The sequence below is a fragment of the Trachypithecus francoisi genome, unplaced genomic scaffold, assembly GCF_009764315.1.
Source record: "Trachypithecus francoisi isolate TF-2019V2 unplaced genomic scaffold, Tfra_2.0 Lachesis_group8, whole genome shotgun sequence".
NCBI lineage: Eukaryota > Metazoa > Chordata > Mammalia > Primates > Cercopithecidae > Trachypithecus > Trachypithecus francoisi.
In genome coordinates, this window is record NW_022681473.1 from 14979998 (window position 1) to 14987371 (window position 7374).

General features: G+C 34.9%; 1 pseudogene; it reads left to right on the plus strand.

Annotated features, from left to right (window-relative positions):
• The first annotated feature begins 5408 nt into the window (after positions 1–5408).
• LOC117080590 lies at positions 5409–6324 on the plus strand (annotated as a pseudogene).
• The last annotated feature ends 1050 nt before the right edge of the window (positions 6325–7374 follow it).

A 7374-nucleotide genomic window follows, 5' to 3' on the forward strand; every position in this document is an offset into this window, starting at 1 on the left:
CCATCAAAGAAGGCCTGCAAAAATTATAAGAGGTGAATGCCTTTTCTTTTTTTTTTTTTTTTTTTTTTGAGACGGAGTCTCACTCTGTCGCCCAGGCTGGAGTGCAGTGGCCGGATCTCAGCTCACTGCAAGCTCCGCCTCCCGGGTTCACGCCATTCTCCTGCCTCAGCCTCCCGAGTAGCTGGGACTACAGGCACCCGCCACGTCGCCCGGCTAGTTTTTTTTTTTTTTTTTTTGTATTTTTAGTAGAGACGGGGTTTCACCGTGTTAGCCAGGATGGTCTCGATCTCCTGACCTCGTGATCCGCCCGTCTCGGCCTCCCAAAGTGCTGGGATTACAGGCTTGAGCCACCGCGCCCGGCCTGAATGCCTTTTCAAATGCACAAGCATTAACATAAAAACACACAGGTTGTGAAAGCTCAAATGAATATGGTGGTGTCAAATAAATATGACACCACCCAGAGAAACCAACAAACTTCCAGCAATGGACCCAGAAGAACTGAGGATATAAGAAATAGTGTGACAGGGAATTTCAAATAATCCTCTAAATAAAGTTCAGAAAATCACAAGAAAATACGAATATGAAACTAAATAAAATTTGGAACATAATTTAGAAAATAAGAGAAATTTGATTAAAAATAGCAACAATTTTAAAAATGGAAAATATTTTATGCTTATGGATAGAAAGAATCAACATCATTAAAATGGCCATATTGTCCAAAGCAATCTGTAGTTTCAATGCCATTCCTATTTAACTGCCATTGACATTCTTTTCAGAACTAGGAAAACTATTTAAAAACATTCATGTTAAACAAATAAAAGCCTAAATAGCCAAGCAATCCTCAGCAAAAGGAACGAAGCTGGAGGCATCATACAACCAAACTTCAAACTGTACTACAGGGCTGTAATAACCAAAGCAGCATGGTACTCATAGAAGAACAAATACACCAATGGAACACAATAGAGAACACAGAAATAGGGCTGCACATCTACAACTATCTGATCTTTAGCAAACCTGACAAAAAGAAGCATTGGAGAAGTATTTCCTTTTTAATAAATGGTACTGGGATAACAGGCTAGCCATATGCAGAAGATTGAAACTGGACCTCTTCCTGACACCAAATACAAAATGTAACTCAAGATGTATTAATGAGTTAAATGTAAAACAAAAACTATAAAAATCCTGGAAGATGACCTAAGCAATACTATTCTGGATATAGAAACAGACTAAACAGTGTAAGAGTTCATGACAAAGATGTCAAAAGCAATTGCAACAAAAGTAAAAAAAAAAGAAAAAAATGACAAACGGGATCTAATTAAACTGAAGAGCCTCTGCACAGAAATAGAAACTATCAACAGAGTAAACAGACAAACTACAGAGCAGGAGAAAATACTCACAAACTATGTGTTCAACAAAAATCTAATATCAAGCATCCATAAGGAAGTTAAATTTACAAGAAAGAAAAAACCATTAAAAAGTGAGCAAAGGACACGAACAAGCACTTTGCCAAAGAAGACCCATGTGAGCAACAATCAAATGAAAAAAAGCTCAACATCACTGATCATTAGAGAAATGCAAATCAAACTACAATGAGATACCATCTCACACCAGTCACAATACCTGTTATTAAAAAGTCAAAAGATAACAGATGTTGGTGAGGTTATAGAGAAAAAGGAATGTATATACACTGTTAGTGAAAGTGTAAGTTAGTTCAGCCACAGTGGAAGACAGCATGGTGATTCCTGAAAGACCCAAAGAGAGAAATATGATTTGATCAAGCAATCGTGTTACTGAGTATATACCCAAAGGAGCATAAAACATTCTATCATGAGGACACATGCACGCATCTGTTCATCACAGCACTATTCACAATAGCAAAGATATTGAATCACCTAAATGCCTATCAATGATAGACTGCATAAAGAAAATGTGGTACATATACACCATGGAATACTATGCAGCCATACAAAACAAGGAGATCATGTTCTTTGCAGGAATCTGGGTGGAACTGGAGGCCATTATTCTTAGCCAAGTAACACAGGAACCAGAAAACCAAATACCACATGTTCTCACTTGTAAGTGGGAGCTAATAATGAGAACACATGGACACACAGAGAAGAACCACACACACTGGGGAATTTGGGAGGGTGAAAGATGAAAGGAGGGAGAGGATCAGGAAAAACAACTAATGGGTACTAGGCTTAATACTTGGGTAATAAAACGATCTGTACAACAAACCTCCATGACACAAGTTTACCTATGTAACAAACTTACATATGTATGTACCCTGAACTTAAAATAAAAATAGATTTTAAAAAGTGGTTTACTTACCAAAATTACAATATTAGAGTATCCTGAATTTGTCCGTTTTCTTTTACCCATGAGTTCAGATGTTTACTTCAGATGTTTACTTGTACATATTAGCAACCATTTCTTTCAGACTATAGAATTCTTTTTAGTATTTCTTATAAGACAGGTCTGGTGTTCATAAATTCCCTCAGCTTTTTTATTTATTTTTATTTTTCTGTCTTGTATACTATCTTTCCTTCATGTTTGAAGGATAGCTATACTGGGTCCAATATTCTTGATTGGCAGCTTTTTTTTTATTCCTTCAACAATTTGAATATAGCACCTTACTCTCTCCTGGCTTGCAGGGTTTCTACTGGAAAATCTGCTAAAAGTCTTATTGAGGCTCTGTTAATTGTGTTGATTGTTTCTTTCTTCTTGTTGCTTTGAGTATTGTCTTTGTCATTAATTTTCACTTGGATAATTACTGTTTGGGTAGAACTTGGTGAATTCTAAGCTTCTTGTTACTGGACGCTGTTGTCTTTCTCCAGATTTGGGAAGTTTTCAACCATAATTTTATTAAATGTGCTTTCAAGATCTTTTTCTCTCTCATTTTCTTTGGGAATTTCAGTTATGCAGAGGTTTGTTCACTTGGTGGTATCCCATAATTTTTGTAGACCTCCTTCACTTTTTAAAATTCTTTTTCTTTCTGATCTGCTGATTGGCTAATTTTATTTGTTCTGCCTTGAAGGTCATTAATTTTTTTCTTTGTTTCATCAAGTTTTTCATTTGCTATTGTATTCTTTATTTATAAGATTTCTACTTTCTTAACTTTTTAGTTCAAGGGTACATGTGCAGGTTTATTACCTAAGTAAATTTGTGTCATGAGGGTTTGCTGTACAGATTATTTCATCACATAGGCATTAAACCTAGTACCCATTAGGTATTTTTCCTGATACTCTCCCTCCTCCCACCCTCCTCTCACCAATAGACCCATGTGTGTTCTCCCGTATGTCTTCATCATTTAGCTCCCACTTATAACTAAAAACATGTGGTATTTGGTTTTCTGTCCTGCATTAGTTTTCTAAGGATAATGGCCTCCAGTTCCATCTGAGTTCCTGCAAAGAACATAATCTCATTCTTTTTTTATGACTGCATAGTATTCCATGGTGTATATATACCATATTTTCTTTATCACAAAACAAGTCTTAACAAATTTTACAAAATCAAAATCATGTCAAGTGTTTTTTCTAACTGGAATGGAATGAAGCTAAAAATCAATAACAGAAGGAAATTATATAGGAAATCTATAAGTTGGAAATTATACAAATTCGTGTAAATTAAACATGCTCCTGCACAACAAATGGGTTAATGAAAAAATTAATAATGAAATTGAAAAACTCCTGAGACAAACAAAAATGGAAACACAATGTACTAAAACCTATGGAATACAACAAAAGCATGTAAGATGAAAGGTTATAGTAATCAACGCCTACATCAAAAACTAGAAAGACTTTACATAAACAACCTAGTTATGCGCCTCAAGGAACTGAAAGAGCAAAAACAAAATAAACTCATAATTAGGAGAAAAAAGAAATAAAGAGCAGAGCAGAAATCGGTGAAATTGAGACTTTAAAAAATATGAAAGATTAACAAAAGAAAAAGTTGTTTTTTTAAAAAAATAAACAAAATCTACAAATTTTTTAGCTAGACTAAAAAAAAGAAAGAAGACTCAAACAAAATCTAAGAAGAAAAAGAAGCCATTACAACTAATACCATAGAAACTCAAAGATCATTAGCGTCTATTGTGAATAACTATAACCAACAAATTGTAAAACCTAAAAGAAGAATAAATAAAGTCCTGGACAAATTCAACCTACCAAGATTTAACCATAAAGAAACAGGAAATTTGAACATGTCAAGAATGTTCAAAATAAATAAATAAATAAACACATTAATGAGTAACAAGACTGAATCAGTAATAAAAAGTCCCCTGTCAGAGACAAGCCCATGGCTAGATGGCTTCACTGCTCCATTCTACAGAACACTTAATGAAGAACTAATTACCAATCCTACTCAAACTATTTCAGAAAGTCAAAGAAGAAGGAATGCTTCCAAAATCACTCCATGAGGCCAGCATTGCCCTGACACAAAAACCGGGCAAGGAGACACACACACATACACAAAATATAAAACTACCAGCCAATATCCCTGATGAACATAGCTGTAAAAACCAACAAAATACTAGCAAACTGAATTCAAGAACACACTAAGATCATTTACCATGATCAAGTGAGAATCATCCCAGGAATGCAAAGATAGTTCAACCTACACAAATTCATAAATGTGATACATCACATTAACAGAATCAAGAACAAAACCATAAGATTATTTCAACAAAAAATGAAAAAGCATTTGACAAAATTCAACATCACTTCGTGATAAAAACATTAAACAACTTAGGTGTAGAAGGAACATGCCTCAAAACAGTGAAGGTTATATAAGACAAATCCATGCTAATATCATACTGAACAAGCAGAAACAAAGCTTTTCCTCTAACGCCTGTAGTAAGACAAAAATGCCTGCTTTCACCACTCCTCCTCAAAGTAATACTGGAAGTCCTAGCCAAAGCAATTAGGCAAGAGGATGAAATAAGGGGCATCCAAATTGGAAAGGAGGAACTCAGATTATCCTTATTTGAAGATGACCTTATCTTATATTTGGAAAAAACTAAGAATTCCATCAAAAAACTGTTCAAACTGATAAATGAATTCGGTAAATTTGCAGGCTGCAAAATTAGCACACAAAAATCAGTAATATTTCTATACATCAATAGTAAACACTCTGAAAAAGAAATCAAGAAAGCAATTCCATATACGGTAGCTACCTTTAAAAAAATACCTAAGAATGAACTTAACCAAAGAAGTGAAAGCTCTTATAATAAAAAATATAAAACGCTTTTCAGTCAGGCTGAGTGGTTCTTTGTATCATGTCTAGTGACCCCGTGGATTATGATAGAAAACATGGCAGCCCAAAGGAAATGGACCCAATGGAATCATCAACAGCAACTAAAATTAGATTGTTGATAACTTTGATAGTATGAATTTAAAGGAGTCTCTTTTCGGGGAAATCCATGTTTATGGTTTTGAGAAGCCTTCAGCTATTCAGCCCAGAGCTATTGTTCCCTGTATTAAAGATCCAAAATGTAATTCTGGCACTTGGAGACTATATGGGAGCAACTTGTCATGCCTGCATTGGTGGAACACATGTTCGAAATAAAATGCAAAAACTGCAGGCAGAAGCACCACATACTGTTGCTAGTACACCATGAAGAGTATTTGATATGCTGAACGTAGGATACTTTTCTCCAAGATGGATCGAAATGTTTGTTTTGGATGATGCAGATAAAATGTTGAGCTGAGGCTTTAAGGATGAAACCTATGAGATTTTCCAAAAATTAAATAGAAGTATTCAGGTTGTGTTGCTTTCTACCACAATGCCAACTGATGTGCTGGAAGTGACAAAAAATTCATGAGACATCCAATTTAAATTCTGGTGAAAAAGGAAGAAGGAATCAAACAGTTTTACATTAATGTTGAAAGAGAGGAATGGAATTTGACTACACTTTGTGACTTGTACGAGACACTGACTATTATGCAGGCTGTCATTTTTCCCAATGCAAGGCACAAGGTGGACTGGCTGATTGAGAAAATGCATGCCAGAGACTTCATAATTTCTGCTCTGCATGGTGACATGGACCAGAAGGAGACAGATGTTATCATGAGGGAATTCTGATCAGAGTCAAGTGGTGTTCTGATCACTACTGACTTGTTTGTTCACGAGACTGATGTACGACACATGTCTTTGGTTATAAACTATGATGTAACTACCAATCATGAAAACTATATTCACAGAATTGGCAGAGGTGTGGCTATAAACTTTGTCACTGAAGAAGACAAAATAATTCTTTATGACATTAAGGCTTTCTACAATAATACAGTAGAAGAAATTCCCATGAATGTGACTAACCTTATTTAATTCCTGGGATGAGATAGTTTGGGATGCAGTGCTCACTGTTGCCGAGTAGGCAGCCACAACATGCATTGTGCTTCTTTCTTTGAGAATATTTGGGTCTTATCTCAATGCTCTTAATGGATCAGAAATACAGATTTTTATAGTAAGGTGACATTAGTCATGAGCGCTTGTGAGGAGTCATTGGCTTTATCCTTTTTAGAATTAGACTATTAGGGTGTCTGTAAAATACCCTAATATAAAATAAAAGATGGTGTCTGTAAAAACTTTCTTTCTTAGAAACTTATTTCCTAGTTCTGCAGAAATGATTGTATTAGGGTTCTCTATCATTTAATAATATACTTGTGGACTAAAAGATATAAGTGTTGTATAAAATCAGTAAATTATGTTAAACTAGCATATATGCCTTTATCGTGTTTGTCATTAGCCTGAGTAGAAAGGCCTTTAAAATTGACTTTTTAGAAAGCATTTGAATTCATTTTGTCTGGTATTGCATTTATTCAATAAAGCATTTAATTAGTGCTAAGTGTGAACTGGGCCCTGCTTCTAATCCCCAGCAAGCAATCATCCTAGGTTGGGCTTAATCCCCAGTAAAATTGCCATATTGCCCATGTCTTCATGAAGTTTGAATGTTAAATAAATTATATATTCACTTTTTAAAAAAACTAAAAAACTCTGATGAAGGAAATTGAAGAGGAAACAAAAAAATGGAAAGCTATCTCATGCTAATGGATGGGAAGATTAATATTGTCAAATGCCCATACTGCTCAAAATGGTTTACAGATTCAGTAAAATCCCCATCAAAATACCAATGACATTCTTCACAGAAAGAGAAAAATAAATCTTAAATGTGTATGGAGGCAATAAAGGCCCTGAAGAGCCAAAGTAATCCTGAGCAAAAAGAACAATGTTGGCGCCATCACATTACCTGACTTCACAATATACTATGAAACTATAATATTCAAAACAGGATGAGATTGACATAAAAACAAACACATAGACCAGTGGAGCAGAATAGAAAATCCAGAAATAAATCTATGCATTTACATCCAACTC